General features: G+C 43.3%; 1 long non-coding RNA gene across 3 annotated transcripts in view; it reads left to right on the top strand.

Moving 5' to 3' along the window:
- The window catches only part of LOC127025064 (uncharacterized), a 298,716-nt gene that overhangs the window by 238,279 nt on the left and 36,645 nt on the right, over positions 1–23,792 (top strand). For all 3 annotated transcript variants that reach the window (XR_007767619.1, XR_007767618.1, XR_007767620.1), the window contains one exon: positions 6,548–6,744. This is a non-coding gene — a long non-coding RNA (uncharacterized LOC127025064). The remainder of the gene's footprint in view (positions 1–6,547; positions 6,745–23,792) is intronic.

Here is a 23,792-nt window from a genome sequence, read left to right as displayed (position 1 = left end):
GCTCCTGTGTGACATGCCAGGAATGCTGGAAGCAGGCATGGGAGAAGGCCAACTGACCCCGGGCAGGCAAGCAAAATACACGTTTTTCTAGCTCTGCTCCACATACCAAAATATTCCCCAAATTCATCTCACATTTCCTGCTGGAGAGTTGGCAGACATGCTTCTCATAGAGAGAGACTGTGGTACTCAAATATGTTCAGGATGCCTTGGGGCTAGTAAGAGGCATCTTGTCAGAAGATTTGCTAGGGATTACTACGAGGGAGTGGGTTTCATGTGCACTGCTCTCAAACCCAACCACCAGTTATATCTTAGAATCTGCTGAGGTGTAGCAGTAAAGAGGAGCGGATCATGAGTCTCACTGTACAGCACTGCAAATGCCGTGGATTACAAGAAGGCTTTTCCCACTGCAGGCAAATGTAAGCAAGGACAGAATTAGACCTTCTATGAGAGTGAATGTCAGGTTTTCACCAGACGTTCTGCCCAACTTGCAGCTAATGACCTCATTATTTTCCTTTCCACTCATGCAAATAACAGTACGTAGTATTGCTAGGACTTCCTTCTCTTGTTTAGGGTACAGTATAAAAGAATTTTTTAAGAATTTTATAGTATATGCCTTTCCTATTTTAAACCAACATCGTCTTGGTTTGCAGCTAAATGATACACCACATCCAATGAGGCAGATATTTGGGCTGATGCGAACTTCATTTTTCAGGAACAGGACAGATGGAAAGTTCTCATATTCAGAGATCTCAGAGTTATCTGTAGGTAATATGTTAAAGAAAGAGGCGCTAAAGGCTAGGAAGACTTTTTTTTACAACTCAGCAACATGTAATTCACTGCTTCACTGAGAAAGAGATGGAATTTAGGTTTTTTTCCCTTATGGTTCTTCCCAGCCTTTTTGTGAGAGTGCATAAGTTTGTGTGTGTGTGTCTCTGTGCCCACATGTGTGTGTGTGCCATATTGCTGGTGCTCAGATTGCCTTTTTTCCTATTTTATTTCTAAATTTGGGAGGGAACCCCGAAACTCTGGGAGAGTGATGGAGCAGCTTGACTTTAGCATCAGTTCCTGTGATGTTATTTATGTGATGTGTTTCCCACAGATTCCGTCAAAGTAGGAACTGTTCCCCATCACACCCCACCCCCAGTCCCATCTGGACTCCGACCAATCCCCCCATTTTCTCTATAAACCTAAAAAGCTCAGCTGCGTTCTTTTGTTCTTCTGCCTGTGCTCAGCCAGTCCGTATAATAGCACCCTTTCTCTCAGACCTTCTAAACCTGGCTGGCATTGCTGTAATGAATGTGTAAGTGACAAAAAGAAAAGCAGAGTGTAAAAGATGCTAATCAGCCTTTGTTCTTTTCAGACATGACATGCAGGACCTGAAGTATAGATTTTGTATGGAGAGAGATAGATTTTAATTAAGCATCTTAATAGAGAAATCCTTCTTGTTTTTTTCAGAATAAATTAAGGAAGTAACTTTGATGCAATATCATTTTCATCTAATCAGTAACATTCTGAAATTACCATGTTGTTTTCCATTAGAAATACCATCATCCAACAAATCAGATAAAATTATTTAACATAGCTATATTGCAACCTCAGCTAACATTAGCCTGGGCATGTGTATACACAGAACAGCAGATGGCGAGTGAATTGACAAATGTTTATAGGGAGAAAAGGGCACACAGTATCAACAATTTTATATACTCCTTTGAATAAGATGCCCATATCCGATCTAGATTCACTAATAATCAAATAAAGGCTTATCAGGGTTTTGCCATCTGCATATAGAGAATACTGATTACTGACACCAATAAAAGGCAAATGTCATTAGCTTTTACTTGTATTCACAGATTATTAATATCTCCATTAAAACATTTGACTTTATATTTGGCATGAATTCAGAGGTTTTTGTTTGACATAAACTGATAAGTTGACAGAGACATTCCCATTAGCTTTTATACCATAGTGTTTGCCATTTTTTTAACATACAAAACAAAGTGCATGAAGAGAAATCACCTTGCAAAGCTGGGACAATAGTTATAAGTCTGGAAAAGCGATAGAGTTGCTGCTATGTGACTGTATCTTCGATAAATGTGTGTGGTGGTTATGACAGTTTTACACAACTGTAGTTTGTGTGGACAAATTTACAAAGTTCATATTCATGACAGCCAGAGGCAAGCCACAGTTAGCCTTGCATGTCCAAGCACTCTTAATTGTTATTAATATTTATTTGCTATTACAGTAGTGCCTTGAGGCGAAGTCAAATGGGTGCCATGTTTGCCCAAAGTGAGAGCTTGACAAAGTGACAAGGAATGGGCAGCTGAGACACCTGGAGATCAGGTGACTTATTCAGCAGCTTACAGAGAATCTTTATGTGAGCTGGAAACAAAATGCAGCTCATCTGAGTAGGATCTCTCTCTTGACCCACAATACACACTTCTCTTTCTAATGGAAGGAGTTTTCCCAAGAATAAGACATTCCCAGTTGTGGTGTAGGGAGTGTTACCTCTTGATCATCTCATTCAATTCTGTCAACAAGTCACATGAGGATCTGACTTAATAAAAAGCAAGGAAACCAGAACTAACCATGTTCCATTTCTTCACCTACCATAGAAGCTGAACTAAGGGTTTAGGGCATATGAATAGGCATTACAAGAGCATGCAACTTTCCCTCTCAGAACAGACTTTCAGGATCACTGCAGTTGTCATCTTGGTTCCTTTAGTTTGGCTAGATTTTTACCGGTTCAAGCAATAGGAAAATCTAAGACTGCCAGTATTTTTTTACGTGACTTGAAGTCCTGTGTAATAGGCTCCATCAAAAAAAAAAATAGTCACTTTTTTTGCCATCACAGCTGTAACACAATTTCATGTGGTGTCCTTAAGATTGCTACACACACTGTAATTTCTCATATACAGCTGTCAGCAATAACCTTTTGTGGCAGCAGAGAGAAAAAATCCCCAAAATACATATTTGCCTAACATATACTTGTAGAGCTTAAATCCTGTCTAACCGCATACAGCTGTGTTTCTCTGATCTCTGGTGTAGTGGAGGATTGTGCTTTTTGCTTGTAGGTAGAGCAGAAGCAGCTGGCAGGGCTTGTGCAAGTAGGATCTCAGAGGAAATTCGCAGTCCAGCCTTAGTTCTGCTCACCTGGTGCATGCAAGGACTTGGCACCCTCTGCAGTCCTACATATGCACAAGAACATAAAATATTTTGTGTTCTTATCATTCAGTTTTCCTTCTTTGATTCTGAACACAAATAACAGCTTAACCTAATGAGAAGTCAGAGGGAAAAACCATAAAAAGATGGTACAAGTCAAGAACAGATGAGGACTGCAGGACTTGTGAATTTCAAACACGCAGCAGTGTGTGTTTCACTGCCTGCTGCCTCTCCTACTGTCACAGACCAATTTATATTTTGCGCCTCAACAGGAGACGCCCCACTGCCGGCAGAAACTTTTAATGATCCTCAGCCTCACATGCTGCTCTGGAAACAAGCTCTGAAGAATGCGGAAGATTTTGCAACATATTATTCCTATAAATAAAAATGTATTTCTCACCAGGAATTCATATTCAGATATACTCTTCCACATTTTAGCATTGTGGGTTTTTTTCTCTTCTGGGTATGCATTACCCCTTGTTCAGGTCCTTTTAGCTTTTTCAGGTATCTCTTTGTCTTGTGAACTCTGGTGAGCAGTAGTATTGTCAGTGGGATTTTAGTTTATTGATTTGTGTGAAGAGTCTTCCTAGTTTCCTTCTACTTATGAAGTTGTAATGAGTCCTTTCCAACCTGTAATTCATACATTATCTGAGCAGGAAGATGGAAATATTGCAATGAGAAAGCTTCAGGTAGGAAGCTACTCACCTTAATGTCCACAGTTACACATTGTGCAGTACCCCTGGCGTTACAGTAGTTTGTAGCTGTGGCAGCCTTTTTGCATGGTCCGGATTTTAAAGTGCTGTCAGAGGACAGGCCCTAGAAGCATACAAAACCACGTTTGCAATTTATTTAGGTACAAAAGCTGTTGGTCTCTGATGCTGCATCAACATTAGTGTTTTAGCTGGGATCAGCAGCGGGCTTTGTCTTGCTGCTGTGTCTTGGTACTCATCTTGAGGTGGTCTTGGTGTGCATGACCTGCATTCCTTTCAGATAACACTGAAATGGAAGATGCACTCCAGGAGTGCTCATGATGAGCTACAGCTGCAAATGGTATCTGGCCCATGGGGGATCACACTAGAGCCAGTCCAAAGTTTAAAACAGACAAAAAAAACCCTCAAATGTGTATAATGTTGCTGTCAGGTCCTCAGCACCAGGTACTTGGTTCTACACATCTGCTCCTATTGCTAGTAGATGTGCTACTGCAGTGCTCTAATGTAGGTAGTATCCGAGACGTGAGTCCCAACTCAGCACTTTGCATAGTCTGCTGTGCTAACTACACATAGTTATCTGGGGTCTAGAGCACGAGCAAAAATTCAAGCACCATCCAGCTAAGATCTGAGTCACTGGGCCTTGTTAAGACAAGAGCCACAGACGCAGATATCACTAACTTGAGTTTTACATATGGAATGAAAATAGTGTAAGAATTACCTCAAAAAAAAAAAATTCCTGGGAACTGTTGTGTGAAATGATAAGATTTACAAACAAATGTAACTAGCCAGGAGTCCCACCAGACATTTGACAGTGAGTTCAATGTGGAGTTAAAAATACAGGATAAGGTGGAGGTGGGAAAGGTTGGAAAACTTTCTGAAAACTATTTCATGGAGCTTGCCTGGCATTTTTCATTTTTAAATTATGCATTTGAAACAATGTTCAACACAGCTGAAGAAAGACTGAGAGAGGGGTAGCCAGGGAGACACGGCCACAAATCTTACCAGACCTAATAAATAATGAAGCTTAGTATCCAGGCATCCCTGACTACAGCAGATCCTTTCCTAACTAAACTAGAGTGCCCCACAATCTGGTTTGGTGTTCCATGGTAAAATGCAGATAGCATTTGTTCTGAAACGGGAGTCTGCCAACCAGAGAAGGAAACTGGCTTCACTTGTCTCCCTCGGCTTCCTGGATGCATAGTTAGTGGCACGTAAGAGATTATGTCTCTTTGGCTGAGAAGCAGACAGTGGTGTTACATATGAAGATGGTACCTTGCCAGTGCTATGGTTGGTAGAGCAGGACAAGGCTTTAGTACATTTCTAAGCATGTTGCTTGAGGCAGAGTAAGCGGGTTTTGCAATTAAATCTTGCCGTCGCTTGATGCTGAATGTGACCATGGCTGTGGAACTGTATGGAGAAGACAGTATACTATTGGAACAGCAGAGATTCTAAAGAGATCATGTTAATTGCACATGTAATTGCATCAGTTAAATTATTAAAGTATATTAATGATCAAATCTCTTTTGGATATAACTTGATAACTAGCTTGGTTCATGAGGAAACTGCCCCTTGAGCAAGGAGCAACCTAGCATCACAAATTGGTCCATCCCTTTTTCTGGAACATCTGTGTTCAACCACCTTGGAATCATGGAAAAACAGGTGAATTCAGCTTGGAAGGGACCTCTAGATGCATTTGGTTTAACCCCCCACTCAAAGCAGGACCAACTCTGAAGTTTGACCAGGTTGCTTAAGGTTATACTGCAAGATGCCAGGGGAGCGTAACTGACCCATGATTTTGATGCAAAGGACAGACTTAGAGTTGTGAGAAGATGAACTTAGATGAAGCTCTATAGCCCGAGGTAGATAGTGCTCATCATCTCCCAGTCTTTCTCATGGTATGTTAGTGGGATTAGCCATCTAGTTTGCCAAGTTTTATGTAAGAGGAAGACTTCTAGCTAAGATAAGATCAGCTACAGAGAGACAAACTTAGCAGAACTGAGTCTTAGTTCATGTCATGCTTTGGCTGATATCATGCAGGTCATCTACGCAGTGCTGTCCTGCTAAGAGGCCTTGCTGAATTTCTGAAACTCATATACCTTCCTGAGTCTCTGTTTTCCTCACCTGCAAGTTAGTCCATTTTTATTCCCTCTATCTTGGCTCCAGCACTCCCTAAAGCTGTTTGGGGTTTTTTTATGCTTCCCTTTTATGAATGCTGTGCTTAAGCAGTATATGGATAGCAAGCACACGGCTTTTGCAGGTCATAATGTTCTTTATTTTCTCAATGTGGTTCATTTAGAGGCACTTTAAGGAAACATTTTCCTGCAGGTTGCTTGTGAAAGGAGATTGCTTTGGGTAGTTTCTTTATATTCAGTTTATCTTGACTTTTACATGAAGTGCAAACGTACATTGATAATACATGGAAATGGTCAAAAGGAGAAATTAAAACTGCTTGCATATGCTTTTTGAAATGTGTTTCTGCTCTGAAAAGTAATTATGTGAATCTGACCTGGCCTCACTTAGCTCATCTTCTCCCTGAGAGTCAGGTCTGCTGACATTAGCAGAGTGGTTACTGTTGTCAGAATGGTCTTCCTGGCTACTCTCTGAGAGACTGAATTAAGTTTGAGATTTTATGCATCATCAGTAGATTTTTTTTTCCCCACTGTAAATTCTAATTGCAGGAATACTTCAAGCACTCCTGTGCCTTCAGGATATGGTTGACAGCACTGCACAAGTGTGACTGAGATCCTGATAAGCAAGTGAAATGACATGGATGCATAAGTTTACCAAAAACAGAACTAAGAGAATGTTGCTGGGGTGACAGATGGAACAAAACTTTGGTGAACATGGATTGAGAATGCTTTGGCACCTATTGCAGGTAAGAATGCCATGTAATTTCTTATGTGTCTGGATGCATGGTGCACATACATACACCTCTGAATTTTTTTCTGATCCCATGAAGAATCCCAGGGACATGCATTTGGCCACATTTCTTATTTATTTTTAAAATTTGGGCGTGAGTTTGAATGTGCAAATTTAGGCTTACAAAGATCAGATTTGTCTTTTCAAAAATCAGAGGTTATTAGAACAACTTCCTTTTCCCCTTGAAAACTGCCATCAGCTACCCCAGAATGGCTCTTGGCTTGGAAATGTATGACTTGAATTGTTAATTAGTGTTTAGGTTTGTACATGAAAAGCTGATATTCTCTACCTCTCTGAAGGAAGAGAGGACGATGACCATTTTAGAACCAGTTCATTTCCAGTCTGCTCTCCGTTTCGACCACTGATGCTCCTACCTTGCATGTGAAATGAACCAGCTGTTACTAGATTTCACAAAAGAAAGATGCAGACTCAGTGATTGTCAGAAGATTGTCTGTATTCAGATTTGCATAGGCTTCTCCTTCATTTCAGCCTCCTTCACTTGCCTAAAGAAACTAAAATGTGTGAATTTAGAAGCACTATGATACCAGTAGTCCCCCTCTGTATATAATATATACTCCTCTTTTCAGTGAATCAGAAATACATGATCAAAAACCCAGAATTTTTTTTAAGAATAGCATGCAGCTAAGGGGATTTTATTACATAACAAATAGTAACAATAAATATGATCTGTGCTTAGATTGTAACACAGGTGCTTTTCCACAGAATATAGACCCTGAAGTAAGTGATAAAAAGAACTTAGTAAATGGATAGTATTAGAGTGGGGTTTGTCAGGCAGTATGCTGCAGGATTTATTAATGCTAATATCTGTTAAAATACATTTTTTGTTAGTCCTTCTCCACATATAGTTTCAAATCTTTCCATTGAAATCTTGCTGTAGAAATAAACCTGTTTAAAAGAATTTACTTCTGTGGCACAGCATGCCTTAAAATTTAACCAAAAGTCAACGTGATAAAAAAATTGATCAGTTCAGTGAACACATTTCTTTGCCTTAAACTGAAACGTGCATTCTGAAAGAGCATGGCTTGTGAACTGGAGATCCATGAAAGGAACAGACCTGCTAAAAGAATAACATTTTGGTGCAACAAGCTTATTTGCTTAACAGCTTTCTACTGCAATTAATATATGCGGCAAATGCGTTTATTTAATGTGACAGACTGCTCAAATAACCCTCTTTCAAGAGTGGAATTATATAATCTGGAAATAGCAGAGTTACATTGAGATTAAAATTATTGAATGTCTTGTTTATCAAAAATGCCAGCAGCACTGCCTCCTCCTTTTCTCTGTACTTCATGCTGACTTGTAAATGATCTGCTTGGACTCTGGTGTCCTTAAATTAATGAACTGTCTGAGACCACTGTTCAGCATAAGACTGCTGTTTGGAACAAAAGAAAGAGAAACTGAAAGAAACCCTGAGGAAGAGAGTTCGTGCAGCAGCAGTAGTGAAAGTATTTGACCTCATCAGGCTTTGTGGGTTGGCAGTTGCATTGGTCCTACAAGACTGAAACTACGAGGATGCTAGGGGCAAGACATAAAAAAATAAAGTGGCAAGATTTATAGTCACGGATCAGCCAGTCCCTTGGGCTTGGCTAATCAGTGGTTAGGCCATGTTCAGTTGCCTCCACTGAGACCACCTTCTCCTGAGACACACACTGGGGACCTTCTGACCAGAGAATTGGCTTGGGCTGAGAAAAGGGACGCAGGCAGCGTGGTCTGCTGCCCGCTGCAGAAAATGCCACATGGGACGTCCTGAGCAGCGTATGGCTGCAAGTCACAGCAGCTGCCCTCAGATGGATAATGTAAGCATGATTTGGGCTTGAACTGCCATTTTCAGGAATCGCTGTGCTGGTGAGGGTGTGAACATGCATCAGCCAAGCCCCTGCCGTTGTCACTGTCCCATTCTGCACACCTCTGTCAGAGGCTTGCTCCCTCCAGCCTCCTCAACAGTGTTTAAAAAATACACAAATTGTTTTTACCTCATGCTGTGAAATAAATAATAAAAGGGGAGGGTGGACTAATATCTGTTAGCTAATGGGTAAACAGAAATGACTGGCCCAGCACGCATTGAGGGTGGGGAACTGGCAAGGACAGGGACTCATCAGATGGTAGCCAGCAGAGCACTACAAGGAGCAAGGAAGGTGATACGAGCCTCTCAGAGCAACTGAGACTTCTAAGCCCCAGGAAAAGGTAGTGGGGTTGCTGCTCCTTCACCCGGTAATTGGATGACTTTCATTTCTGTTGATTTAATTGACCTGGCCCCCAGAGTGGCCAGTCTTTGAGCTGTTGCCTTGTTGTTTGTCCCTAAGATCATTTCTGCAGCTACTGAAGGATGTGGAAAGGAGGGGAGAAGGGTGCTGTGTGCTTCTCCATTGGCTGGTTTGAGACACTGGAACCCTGAAGTAAAATCAAAACACAACCTTCAAATCAGAAATCATCTATGAAAATAGACTTCTCCCTGCAGCTGCTTGGAGAGAGGAGCAGGTGAAACACAAAGCTGGTGATGGTTCTACCCTGCATGCCCTTAAAAGGGTTCAGATCATAGAGAGCTCAAGGGCACTCTCACTGTTAAGCCAAGAGACAATCTCCAGTTTCAGTTAATTTTAGAGCTGTAACAAATTCCTCTTCCCAACACCTCCAAATGTGGGGATTGGTGAAGAAAAGTTTTCATGACTTCTGAGTCTGGTGTTCTCTGTTACTAGTACTGCCAAGGTGGTTAACTCTTTCACATAGTTGCATATCATTTTGGTGTTCCATTCTGAAACCTATTCTGCTCCATGGCTTTTTCTTGAAATAGCAGCTGCATATTTCAGAAAAGAAAAAAAGTTCATTCTGGGTATCGGTATGAGCAGCTGCTGAATATTAGAAAATAAAAAGCAAGGCCAAGTTACAGCAGACACAGAGTAGCTCAAATCTGCTCTGAACAGCGGAGTGCCCTCTGAGCTGATGTCAGTTGGTACTATATAGTTTTGGCTAGAATAAGCATGCAGAAAATTTTTTAAATTATTCTGATGATTTGGGAATGGAAGTGATAAAGTACTATTTGATATAGTCATGATTGCATTGAATGTGAAGTGGCGTACTGCTTTTAACCAAGGGAGTTCTTATAATGTTTTTTGTGCCCCATATGATGCAGGAAGGCACTTCCCTGCTTTTACTAGTTTACTGCTTTCTCTCTCACATGAAGATAATCCTAATATTGAAGTATTGCTAATTTACAAATGTCATGAAAAGAATTCATCCAGAGTTGCTTCAGAGAGAGGTGTTGAAAATCATCAGTGTGGTCCTAAACAAGGCAGGAAATAATACCCTAAAATGTTACCCAAGGGGCTGCTGAGCTAGCTGAATTGAAAATTTAACACAGTAGTTGTTAACGAATTTGGGGATTGTGATGCCAAACTCTTTTTGAAACATTTGAATCTTTGGCAGTGCTGGAAAGGGAAGTAAATCAGCCGTGTTCTGGTGGCTTAGAATCTGTTTCTGTCTCATAAATTGCCTAGGAGATTACAGGAGAGAAATCTGCAATACAGTGTGTGCTACAGTAATGGGTAATCCTTGTCAATAGTTCAGGAACACTCCTATAGGGTGTAGTTATCATCTGAGTAGCTTATAAGATTTTTAGAGTATGAGAAACTTCCTGACCGTTTTTTCTTAACCCCACTAGGAACACAGGGCAGTAGTCCAGCTAAAAGTCATACTTTCCCCTCATGGGTAAAATATGCGGGAATTGGACTGTTTTGGGGAGTTGCAATTCTGCTTTGTATTGGAGAACAAGACCCAGGAGTCTGTATAGGAGAGGGAAACTCTTGTGTGTGAAGGAGCCCATACCATTGATCCCTGATAGATGAAGCAGGGAAGATGTCATCTAGCCAGGTTGCACATGCACCTACAGAGGGCTAGTTCCCCTCCTGCCTCCTTGGTCCTGTTGGAAATCTTGAGAGCAGAGCTAGGTCAGGGGCTCCAGACTATAAGCCAAGGCAGGACTTGTAGTCATCTCAAAGATTTTCTGCACATTGGACTGTTACTACCTTGTGCTGGTTAGTTTTGTGTCATTCCTCTTCTTCCTTCCCTTGCACGTCTCTTCGCCTCAGTTTCATTCCACTTGTGCACCTCTTACCCTTTTTCTTGGTTGTGCTCTCCTGCCCTTCCTATTTATTTATGTTGCATTGAATTTTCTCCTTTACTTAAATTATGGCAATGTTACGCTGTTTGTTTCCATCAGCTTGTCTGTTCTGCTGGGCTATTTTACCGCTTTTCTCAGCTATAGAAGTTCTTATATATAATCAGGTAGTGCTCTCTGTTGCTCTGTTTGTTCAGTGCTTAGCACAGTGTGCCCCTATTCTTGGTTACCTCTTAGAATCCATGCCTGTAAAAGTTACAGTTTCTTAACAGTAGTCATGCTTGAGGATGCCCAATTAGGATTTTCTACAGCCCACTGTAAAGTACCCTGACTACAGCCTGCCCATGCGGGAGCACACTGCATAAACATTTGTAAAATTGTGAGTAACAAGGTAAGGAACCAGATCCTTTCCCTTCTTATCTGGCAAAAAAACCCTTTTCTTTGGTCAGCACTATGCTGGCAGAAGCTCCATTTTAAATACCTTCCAAGAGTGTTTGTGCAACATCTAGAGACCACAGTATCTGTCACTTTATTTTTTTTCTGAGAGTCTGGGAAACTCCTTGCGACATCCCCAACCCTGGAAAACTTCCAAGTATTCCTAAGAGAATATAATAAGGCTTTAACTCTGAGGCTTTGCATTTTCGAATGTGGAGGAGGCTGTTTCCATTCTTGCCAGAGGATTTGGCAGTCGCTGCATCTCGTTGGGACTATCACCCATTTCAATTTGAGGATGCAAAGCCTTCTTTCAGTGTGGTCTTTGTAATATGGGACATGCAGATGGGTATCTGGGCAACATGGAAAAAGCTTTTGCTTACAGCTAGAGGATGAAGAGAGCAACCAAAGAATTCAATTTTTAGTCCCATTCTCCCCACATTTTAAGAATAACTGAATTGCTAACTGGTGTTGCCTGTTGCCCAGAGAACGCCGCGTCATCTTTAAGGGAGTAATGTTGTCTCTTCTACATGCTAAACTTGCAGACTCTTCAGGCTACAGCACCCGAATTTCCCTCAGGTGTACTGAACATTTCAGGTGATGATTGACCGCTCTCCCTGATATTTGTATGATTATTAGTCTCTTCTCTGTGTGCTGTTCAACGGACAGCACTGCTCATAAAAAACAGATAGGAGCAAGTTGGGCTGCTCCCCCTGGTGAGTAGGAGAGAGGATGGGCTGATTGATGACCCTTGGCTGTTTTCTGATGTTGCAGTTGTTTTTTATGATGTCATTAGGAGGCTATAGTCACATTAAGGAATCCCTCATGACATCATAAAGGACTTGATATTTCGCTAATGTTATTTCAGCAGAGTGGAGCTCTGGCATTTTATAGTCTTTGCTTTCCCCGTAGAATTAGGAGTTGTCTAACTACAACCTGGAAGAAATGCAAAAATAGTCAAATGCCGACTTCAAAAGTTATGGTTGAAGAATGCTAATATATTTGGCTCTTTCGAGGCACACAGCACCTTTAGGTGGAATACATGATGTGTTTATAAAAGATGCCATCAGTGAATACATATCCTCATGCAAAGGAAGAATCAGGCATGCCTTCCACTTCTTTTGGTGCACAGACACAAAAAAATATTTTTTCTGGACACTTTTTGGAATAGCATGAGAGATAAATGGGCCATAGGATGGCACCTTGGCACCATATGGGCTTTGGCATAAGAAGACAGAGTTGTGGTGTAATGGTGAGATCAGGAAAACACTGACAATGGAGCCAGAAGCTATCATTTCCTAACATAAGAGGGGAATGCTAAACCCTGTACTGAGAAGAGACACTATTTTGAAGAGCTTGGTATAGGTGGAGAAAGCACTGTGAGTGCTGTTGCCAACTGTACCGTAAGAGGGGTATGTGAGGACTGAGGTTGGTCAACCTTGTTGAGTGTCACCTCACAGTGCGAGAGCTCAGCATCTTCGTTGCAGTAACACAAACATTTCCCCAGGTGAAACTGCTGTTAGTTAAGTGTAGGAGACTGGGAGAGGAAGGAGGAGGAGGTTTGCGTACCAAGGGAGAAATCAAATTACAGTTTGCTTTACTGCAGTATTAAGGGATCCCTCTACATGGCTTTATGCTGGTCTCTCCTGCCTTCCTTTCCTAATGCACTCAATAGTATATAAATACTCTGAATGGTACCTTAATCTGTCCCTTTTTCACAGAGGAAATACAGCTCTGGTTTTACATTAATTTTCTTTGTGTTCTCTGAGAGTTCCCAAAGCAAAGGAACTTATTTTTAAGCTGCATTTCTATGAATTTTGCTCTCTTCTCTCTGGTTACCCCAATATGTATGTACTAAACAGCAATAATAATATTTATTGCATTGATTTAGGATTTTTCATTACTTCTTATCTGTGACTTTGGAATAGAACCTGGGAAGCCAGCGAAGTGGCAGAGCACCCAAAGCCCCACTGAAAGGCAATGGGAATTTGTCGTGGTTTAACCCCAGCCAGCAGCTAAGCACCACGCAGCTGCTCCCAGTGGGATGGGGATGAGAATCGGGAAAGAAGGCGGAACTCGTGGGTTGAGATAAGAACAGTTTAATAACTAAAGTAAAATATAGTACTAACAATAATAGTAATGAAATATAATAATAATAATTGTAATGAAAAGGAATATAACAAAAAAAAGAAGGGGGGGAAAGAAAAAAAAAGAAAAAAAAACCCCAACAGTGATGCACAATGCAATTGCTCACCACCCGCTGACCGATGCCAGAGCCACGATCCACCCCTCCTGGCCAACTCCCCCCTGTTTATATACTGGGCATGACGTTCCATGGTATGGAATATCCCTTTGGCTAGTTCGGGTCAGCTGTCCCAGCTATGCTCCCTCCCAGCTTCTTGCACACCTGCTTGCTGGCAGAGCATGGGAAACTGAAAAAATCCCTAGCCCAAAATAAGCACCACTTAGCAACAACCAAAACATCAGCGTGTTATCAACACTATTCTCACACTAAATCCAAAACCCAGCACTGTACCAGCTACTAAGAAGAGAATTAACTCTATCCCAGACGAAACCAGGACAGAACTGGACCTTTACCTTGCACAGATGCTTTCAAAAATCCTTGCTGTTGACTGTAGAATCCCTCTTGAAACAGGCTTTTGGCTGCTAACTGTTTTAAAAGCTGTTGAAATTTTTACCCATTATGACAGGCAGAAAACTGCAGAATCTAAAAGACTCTGCCATATGGATGTTAATCTGAAATGAACACTGTCTTATTTCACATAGAGAACTATACAAAATAAAAAACTCCCTCTGAGACCCCAACTGGATTTGCTGTGGGATCCGTTTTGGCCAGAATCCATCTGCATACTAAAAATTCAGTAAATTAGAATGATGGGGTTTTTTCCCTCCAGAGAAGCTACTGCAAGTACAAGTACGTAACACCTCAAAATTATTTTACAACCCCCAAAACAGCTAATTGGCCTGTTTGGTATGAGACACAAGCATTTTCTGAAATACAAGCAAAAAGTAAAAAAAAATAAAATCAGAGCAAAAATTAGTCTGCTAAGAGGAGGCTATCACATTCGTAAAGAGAGACTGGGGAGTTCGGGGTCTGGGAGACGCTGTCAGCTGCCAAGTTACAAGAGTCAGTGAGCTAGTGGTTGCTTTTAGTTTGTTCTGTGAGTTAGATGAGAAGCAGATAAACTTGAGGCTTTTCTTGATTTTCAGCATAAGGAAAATTAACTTATAAACGCACCTCTCATTAGAGGAAACATAGGAGAAGGCAGAAAGGAGAGACCTGAACTCCAGAGAAGAAGGGGCAAAAGCTGAAGGGGGAGTAGGAGTCCGTCCTTGTACTCCACAGTCTGAGAAAATAATAGGAAAACCCTTTGCCTTCCTCCTTGCCTTTCCTTCGTCTGGAAGCTTAGGCCTCTTCGGTACTTTTTAAGGCAATGAAATGAATGATGTTCCTTGCGCTGAAAATCAAGAAAAGCTTTGGTTTTCTTGATTCCAGAATGTATCTTTAGGAATGCTCAGTGCCACTGCTCTGCAGATAAAAAAACTGCCTAAATTCATTTATATCTAGGGCTAGTCACTTTACCCATGTTTTACACTCTTTTCTGAAGTTTAAAGCTTTAATTATAGTTTTCTTAGCTGGCAGATTGTTTAACATTTTTAAGGAATAAATAAAATTAGCATTTTCTCTGTAGCTTACTGAAGCAGTATATTCCTTTTTGCCTTTTCTTCCAAGACCCTCCTTTTCCTAGTATATGTCAGTACAGGAGGAGAATAACCAAGGGGGGGGGGGGGTGGGGGTGGAGAACATTAAGTGACATTAAATCAAAGATAATTATCAGCTGTCAGTCAGTGAATGGCACAGAGCCAGAGCAGCACTCAGTAGGGGTCTGCCTGTCCAGCCTTACTTCCTTTCCCTTCAGAGTTTGCAAAAGGGGTAATATTTGTCTTTAAACAACATAATTTATTACCAGGTGAATCTGGAATTTTAATACAAAGCTCCATTTGGAGAATGAAAACACCTTTCAATAGAACAGTATCTCTGATGATGCATCATTTATCCTTTCCATTTCAATGCCCCAGTCTCAGCATCCAGTATTGCAGCAGTTTTTTTCTTCTCCTGCTTGGAAAGAAAAATATTCTTATAATTTTGAAGGGGTTACTGTCACTGACGTTATTAATAGAGCTATGTTATTAAATTACTTTATATACACCATGTATAATATTTGTCCTTTTTTAACATGCTTGACATAAGAATCTCAGTGAGAGACCCTGGTGTAGCATCTGCATTTCAAGAGAACTTCAGAAAAAAACTGTAAGGAGGCCTTAATCTGTTCTACATGAGAGGAATGGGAATCCTTGTTTATGTTCAGTGAGGACTAAATATGTCAGCTGGCTCTGAAACCTTTTCTCATGTTATGACATGTTCCCAGTATTATGTTTGACCAGTTCCTGTCAATGAACTGGTCCTTTCAATAAAATTCTAGGATATTACAGAACTTTGCACTTTGTGTTGGATTTGTGCAGCCAAGCAAAAAGCTGCATAAGAAGGCCTTCTAAATACCAGAGGACAAAAAACCCCTGTTATTTCTACTAATTTTCAAACACTTGCAATTTGTTCCTGCATAAGAGGCTGTTTGCAGGGTCTTTGTGCAAGTGAATTTCAGATCAGGTACCTCATCATAAACGTTCCTTGCAGTACTAGAGATTATGCCACATTTTCTTCAGGCAGCCCTGCCTGTGCCTTTGAGTCCTGTCCTTAGATCTGAAGAAGGAAGGAGAGGCAGGCAAAGTGTATGCGTTTCAGAAGCATACCAGTAGCTCAAGCTACCTGAAATCTTGCTGAGGAGACTGTCCTTCCTCGGTCCTTGTGGTCCTGAGGCCATCTCTCTCTGCCTCTCTGGCAGTGCCCTACTCATCACACTAATGCTAAGCCTGTGGCCCCTTGACAATCATAACTCCAAGGCAGCAGATTTTAATTCTTGTCAAGGGTACAAAAATGTCTGTCTGAGAGCCTCCCATCTGCCATTATTCTGACTGCCAGCTTGTGTGTGGTTGTGCATGGTTTGATCTCAACAAGAGTTGCCTGTGAATGGCACAGTCACCAACTAACAAACCTACACTCCGGAGTCTGTCCCTTGCTCTTCACTGCACTGACACAAAACTCAGGCTTTGCATCAGAAGCGAAACGGCCCCGGGGAACGGTAGACACTCTGCAGTGTGATCAGGTATTCTTCTCCTGCGGTCAATGACTAGCTTTGCCTGCAAGTAGGCTACATGTGTCTTAGGCATTGCTCACCATCCCTGCTGCTCTATTCTCCGTTGAAGCCAGTCCCCTCTGTGTGATATCACAGTCAGCTGGCTGTGATACCGCAGGTAGATTGGGACTTCAGATAGCAGGTGAGAAGCAGGGGGACACAACCGCCTGAGGAACAAACAGTTTTACTTTTGTGCATTAACAGTGTCACGTACAGTGAAGATGAATACAAAGGAGAGTCCTCAGAGGATGTTCTGGCACTCGGCATTTCCCAGGGTCATTGGTGGCTTTGTGATTCTTTTTTAAAATGTATAAATCACTGATTAAATGTCTGTTTGCCAGGCTGCACCGCCCTGGACATGCCTGGAGATGTCCCAAAGGAGGAGGTGGGAAAGGGGGAGAGTTGCCTACAGCCTGGGATAGTTATCTGTTTGCTTTGAACAGAGCAACTGATCTACCTCTGGGGTTTTGCTTTCACACAAGTTCATCCAGTTCACCTACTTATACTGCTCGTTATTAATAGAATTGTTAGCAGGTTCACTCCACAGCTTGTAGGGAAGGTGTGCACATGGGTGGCACCTGAAGACAGAAGGTATCTGATTATATCTAATACTTATTTGGCTCATCTTCCCAGGTGTGCTGTTCTACAGATAATAAGCCAGGCAACTTCACAGAGGGAGGTACAGGCACACCCTAGCTGTGGGCTCCGGCTGTATTCCAGCATCAGCTAACAAGTGGGGTACCCTTACTGGTGAGGAGTTAGGGCTGTGCCTGCATATACAAGGGAACACAGACATGGATGCTATGACCTGCAGAAATGGCGCAGGTGAACAGGTTTGTCACTGAGCAGTAGGTCTTCAGAGGCACCCGTGTTCTCAGCCAAGCACTGACACTGAGCTGCTTCGTTGTGTATGGACACATCCTTCCCTTTGTGCATCCTCTTTGTCCCGGACTTTTCCCCATTTATACATAAGCTCATCATGGCACAGCTTGCTTTCTCTAGGTGTAATGCAGCGAGATGTGGCTGCAGCATGGGTATATTTACTTGAATTTGCCTGAGCGTACCTGCTCAGGTGCCAACAGCTGTGTAGACGTAACCTCTGTGTTGAAGCACAATGTCATGTAACAAAACTCAGGTCTGATGTGTGCATATGGGGAATAGATCATGCACAGTGTTCGTGATGACAGGCTCCTCTGGGTCTTAGCACGTACAAGGAGGAGGAGGTCTGTCATGGACCTGAGTGCTGTAGGCTGAGCTCTCTGCTCTGTGATACGTTCTGCGGCATCTGTGGTCTTTCTCTGGCAGTGAGGCTGAGCACTGATACTGAGAGGTCAGGTCCAAGATTTCAGCTGGAGGCAGCTGAAGAAGAACAGAAAGGAAACAGAGGAAGGAAGGTCTCCTAAAACAATCAGACTTCCCCACCTTTCTCAGCGGTATGTACAATGGTACATGGACTTTTTCAACTGGATTCCACTTACAACCTGCTACACTACATCTAGAAATGAGCATGTAAGGGTGAGCAGTTCATTATTACTGAACGCTCCATTCTGCCCTCACATGCAGATAGTGATCTTGATTTAGCTGTTCAGCCGTGGATGCCTTTGAACTCAGACCTAGCAGAGAGGGCTGAATCTTTTCCATCTGATTCATATCCAGAGCTTCTGCTATTTACTCAAGCCTCTCGGGTGGAGACATTGGGCTGGAGAGCTTGTGGGAACAACTCCCTTCAAGTTCTAGCTGCAATCTGAAAGCTGTGGTGTAGGAAGAAAAACAGGGTAACCAGCCTGTCTTCAAAGTGAGCCTTTCTTCTCCCCAGAGCAAGTGTAGTTCTGACCCTATTTAACACCAGCTCTCTCACACAGAATGAAAGGTTAGTACATGCAGTGTTTCAGGCTCATAGAAGAACTACTTCTCTGAGTGGAGCAGGTACATGCATTTAATAAGCACTTTCTTCAGTACAATTACAGTAAGGGTGGCAAGTGATTTTTTTTTTTTTTTTTTTTTTTTGCATCTAGACTGACAAATTTTCGTGGCAGTCTTGACATTTTTGCAATGCTAGCTTTAGCACGTGCTCCATGCACTGAGTGACCCTTCAGCAAGTTAATCCTTCCAGATCTACCTCAGAGTGAGCTGGAGACCTCTGGCCAGCGTAGCACTGTTTTAGCTTGTCAAGATGGCTTCATTAGAATTTTCATTGTGAATTTAGTGCATGAAATAAGTTTGGCTTCCAGCCTGGTGTCTTGTCTCAGTCACCTATGCTTTTAGCCTGTGTTCAGGATGAGCAAGAATGTCTTACTCAGTGGTAATCATGTCATCTTGGATTTTTAAACCTCGCCTTTATTCCTGGCAAACCAACACCTAATTAGTTTGATAGTATTAAATGCACTGGATATTTATGTGTTATCAGTTATTAATGTATGTTGCTGATACATGATTCTATTTGACTTGAACAAAGCACCTTTTACACTCTAGATGAAACAGCCATTACTTTGCTTAACTACTGGGCAGATGGTAGCCTGATAGTCATTCGTCTGCCCCTAGAAAGCATAGCACTAGTGGACCAGTTTCTTGGGCAATGCCTTTTTGTGCCTGGTAGTCAAGGACTGCCAGCTGTTGGGATATCGTTCTCACACATCTTTGGCCATGAGTTTAGAAGGTATCATGGGAGCTCTTCAGACTAACTGTATTGTATAGACTTGAGGACTATGGTCATAATATCCATGAACAGGAAAAAAAAAAGAAGGCAACACACACAGATTAACGCACCTGTCGCGTAGTCCAAAAAAACTGCTCAGAACAGATGCAGCACAATGGCTGTTTGCTAAATGTTCATGGGCAATTGGCTCAGTGGAGCTGTGCCGCAGGGCTGCAGAGAGTACTCCATAAACAGTGGTTCAGGAGTTCTTCGGGACATAAAGCAAGTCCCTTTTCCAGTGGAATTTTTTAATGCACCCAGATGTATAATAGTAATAGGAGCATTCTGTAAAAGGCAGGAGCTCGACCAGATAAACTTTACAATAAAACAAATATTAAAGCTTATTTATAGTGCCATGCGCTCCTTTCTATTTATGAAACCTTGACATATTTATCTTTTATTTAGAAATTATTAGTCCCAAACTGGGCTCAGATGCTTAATCTCCTTTTTGAATTATGAGCAAGAGAAAATAGTAGAGCAACAATACCCCTGGAGTGATGGCTTTATATCTTTAATCTAATTAATTTATGAGCATTTCCAGGGACTCCCTACTGCAGCACCTGAATGCCTGGAAATCCTACATTTTAAGAGTTTTCCATCTGATATTTTGTTTCTTCCTGCTAGTGTGGGTCTCATGTTTCCAACCCTGTAGTGTTCAGTACATAGAAAAGCAGTATTAATAAGTCTTAGTGCTTATTATGTCAAATAAAATTGAATTAATTTCTCCTGAATTGTTTGTTGGTTATGTTTGTCTTGTTCTGATGAGATGCTCACTGATAGCGGGGTAAGAGGTCCCTATTTGTGGCTTCCTCTGTTGTGTGTGAGGCCTCATCTTTGCTTTGTTTTCTGTAACAGCAATAACCAACACATTGATGTGTTTTCCTTAAACCTTGTATTACAGGGGCTGAGTTTCTCTTGAGCTACCTTTAGTTTTTGTAGGCTTCCAGGCAGCAGTGGTAGATGTGGCATCGTGCGATGTGTCAGAAGTATCCAAATCCAGTCTGTTTCAAATCTGAATCGTGCTCCTCTTTCCCTCTTTGGCAGGCGTGAAAGAGATGGAAAACTCCTAAATTAGCATTTGCTGTTTGTCAGTGCTGCGCTCCCTGACAGAATCAGACGCGTATTGGCTCTTTTTCTCCCTCCCTCTTAATTAATTTTGCCTGTGCTGAGCAAGCGGGCTCCAGCAGGCTCGCTGCCGTGGACTGATTTCCCCGTCTCCCTTTGATGTGTCTCCTGAGAGGGGCAGGGCACACTGGAGAAACTCATCAGAGAGACCTGCTATTGCTTATTTTCATGCTGCCTTGGGCAGAGCTCTTCTCTGTCCTCTACTCTTACATTATTTCTCTTTCAACAGCAACTACGTTGTCATAATACAGCAGACGTTTCTAAGTCTTGTGAGCTATGGGAAGCCTGGGGCCGCTTTGCTCCATCGCTGCAGCAGGAGTCAGTGCACACAGAGCACCAGCCGCCCAGGACCGTGTCGGACACCGAAAGGCTGGGCCTGGCTTTCAGAGGCGCTCGGCACCCTTGTCCCTGGAGAGTTTACAGCTCTTGAGTCCATGGTTTAAGGGCTGGTGCCAGACTGCTTGCCGCTCTGGCTTAGGCCAGCGTGCCTCTCTGCCCGCCCCAAGCAGGCTCGTCCCACACTGAGAGAAGTTTCCTTCTTTCCCGTGGTCGACCTCTTGCTCTGCACGGCAGCGGACAGCCGCCCTGCTGCCCTTGGGCCAGCCCTGCCCCGCCGCCGCAGCCAGCGCGGCTCTCCCTCCCAGGCCTGCTGCCCTGGCCCGGTGAGGAGGCAGCCGGCGAGCCTGTGGCGGGCAGAGGCAGGGCAACAGCCGCGTCCCTCCATGCAGCGCGGGAGCTGGCAGCGGTCGGAGGGAGAGGGTCGAGGAGAGGAGGCGCGCCGGCCAGGGAGAGCACAGGCCTACGGAGGAGGAGGGAGGGTGCTCGCAGCTGGCGCTGGGGACCTGCGAGGTCCGCTGCTTCGGAGCTGGTGTTTTCCGTGGTGCTATCAGGGAATCTGCTGAGAGCTGGCTGCTGACACGGGGGAACTAATGAGCTTTGAGAAATGTTGATGCCTGTCTCTACGTGTACGAATGCGTGTGCACAGAGCCGACGCCAATCTGCAATAGTGTGTGTAAGGCTCAAGTAAGAGCCGTGGGGCACTTGTTTTCACTGCACTAAAACAAGAAATCACAGCTCTGCACTTTTTGCCATGTTTTCTCTCTGTCTCACTCTTTTCTTCTTTTTTTTTTTTAAATATTGCCAAGTAATGTTTATGGTGGGTTGACCCTGGCTGGACACCAGGTGCCCACCAAAGCCGCTCTATCGCTCCCCCTCCTCAGCTGGACAGGGAACAGAAAATATAACGAAAGGCTCATGGGTCGAGATAAGGACAGGGAGATCACTCAGCAATTACCATCACGGGCAAAACAGACTTGACTTGGGGAAAAAAATTTCGTTTATTACCAGTCAAATCAGAGTAGGATGATGAGAAATAAAAACTAAATCTTAAAACACCTTCCCCCCCACCCCTCCCTTCTTCCCGGGCTCAACTTTACTCCCAAATTCTCTACCTTCGCCCCCACAGTGGCACAGGAGGACAGGGAATGGGGGTTGCAGTCAGTTCATCACACGTTGTTTCTGCTGCTCCTTCCTCCTCAGGCAGAGGACTCCTCACACTCTTCCCCTGCTCCAGCGTGGGGTCCCTCCCACGGGAGACAGTCCTCCACGAACTTCTCCAACATGAGTACTTCCCACGGGCTGCAGTTCTTCACAAACTGCTCCAGCGTGGGTCCCTTCCACGGGGTGCAGTCCTTCAGGAACAGACTGCTCCAGCGTGGGTCCCCCGCGGGGTCACAAGCCCTGCCAGCAAACCTGCTCCAGCCTGGGCTCCTCTCTCCACGGGGCCACAGCTCCTGCCAGGAGCCTGCTCCAGCGCGGGCTTCCCACGGGGTCACAGCCTCCTTCGGGCATCCCCCTGCTCTGGCGTGGGGTCCTCCACGGGCTGCAGGTGGATATCTGCTCCACCGTGGACCTCCATGGGCTGCCGGGGGACAGCCTGCCTCACCATGGTCTTCACCACAGGCTGCAGGGGAATCTCTGCTCCGGCGCCTGGAGCACCTCCTCCCCTCCTTCTTCCCTGACCTCGGTGTCTGCAGAGCTGTTCCTCTCACACGTTCTCACTCCTCTCTCCAGCTGCAACTGCTGCTGTGCAGTAACTTTTTCCTTTTCTTAACTATGTTATCCCAGAGGCACCACCGCCGTCGCTGATGGGCTCGGGCTTGGCCAGCAGCGGGTCCGTCTTGGAGCCGGCTGGCGTTGGCTCTGTCGGACACAGGGGAAGCTTCTGGCAGCTTCTCACAGACGCCAGCCCTGTAGCTACCCCGCTACCAAAACCTTGCCATGCAAACCCAATGCAATGTTAGATTTCAAATGCCCTGATTATTTAGATTTATTCATGAGATTCCCACTTGATATTTCTGTATTGTAAAAACAGTTTGTAGTAAATTTTTTATGTGAATTTTTGAAATTTACTTTGTATTAATTATTTGACTTTTGTAGAGTATGCCTGTTCCATGACTGGACAGAGGAATGCAAGTCAGCAGCACAATGTGAAGTGCAAATGCCAATTCTTTGCCAAATACTCAGCTCAGAACTTGGTGACAGTACATGAATTCATTCTCTTACTCATGCATTCCCACTTAAAATATATGAAAAACTCTGTTGCAAATCTTAGCTCAGATATCTGCAGAAAACAAATAGGCCCCAAAACTACAGACTTGATCTTATTGTGAAACTGATCTTTAAACTCAAGTAAATAGTGGACAAATAATTTTGTCCTATCTGGTCCGCACTAGTTTTGAGTGGACAATCCTTAAGAATGGAAAATTCAGCAGTGTAGACAGGTAGATTACACTACAGCATGGTTGGAGAGAGACTGAAAATGAACGAAAGAAACCCTTTCTTCCTCCATTGTTGGAGAAAAATAAACAACAATCCGAATTTCTGATTTAAAATTTGTTTGGCAAAGAAAGCCCAGGGAGCACTCTCCCATCACCATAGTGCTCTTTCAAACCAAACTCGTGAGTTCCCTACTGGGTATTTATCACCTGAATTATAAAATCGCAAGCCCTCTTCCCCCCAGTGTCTTCAGCTTTCTCAGCACTAAGAGCATCATTTCACATACATAACAACTGCACCGCTCTTTTGCCTCGACTGAGTCTGTAGGGCCCATGTGCCTGGGTGGGTCAGCTACTCTCGCAGCCCCAAGGCACATTCTTCCTTTCAGATACAACATTTCATTTCAAGATTTTTGTGTTTTCCTAGTGTCCATCTACCAGCCTGTAGACGCAAACAAGGATTTATCTCTGCCCCATGTTTCCCACACTTGACTTGTATGCTGCTTATTTCAGTCACTCTTTCACACTCTGCAGCGGCAAGAGGCCAAAATAAGCTTGTAGCAG

This window comes from Gymnogyps californianus, chromosome 22 (genome assembly GCF_018139145.2).
Source record: "Gymnogyps californianus isolate 813 chromosome 22, ASM1813914v2, whole genome shotgun sequence".
Classification (NCBI taxonomy): Eukaryota; Metazoa; Chordata; class Aves; order Accipitriformes; family Cathartidae; genus Gymnogyps; species Gymnogyps californianus.
Note: the sequence above shows the minus strand (reverse complement) of the source record. Positions and strands in the feature narration are given on the sequence as shown.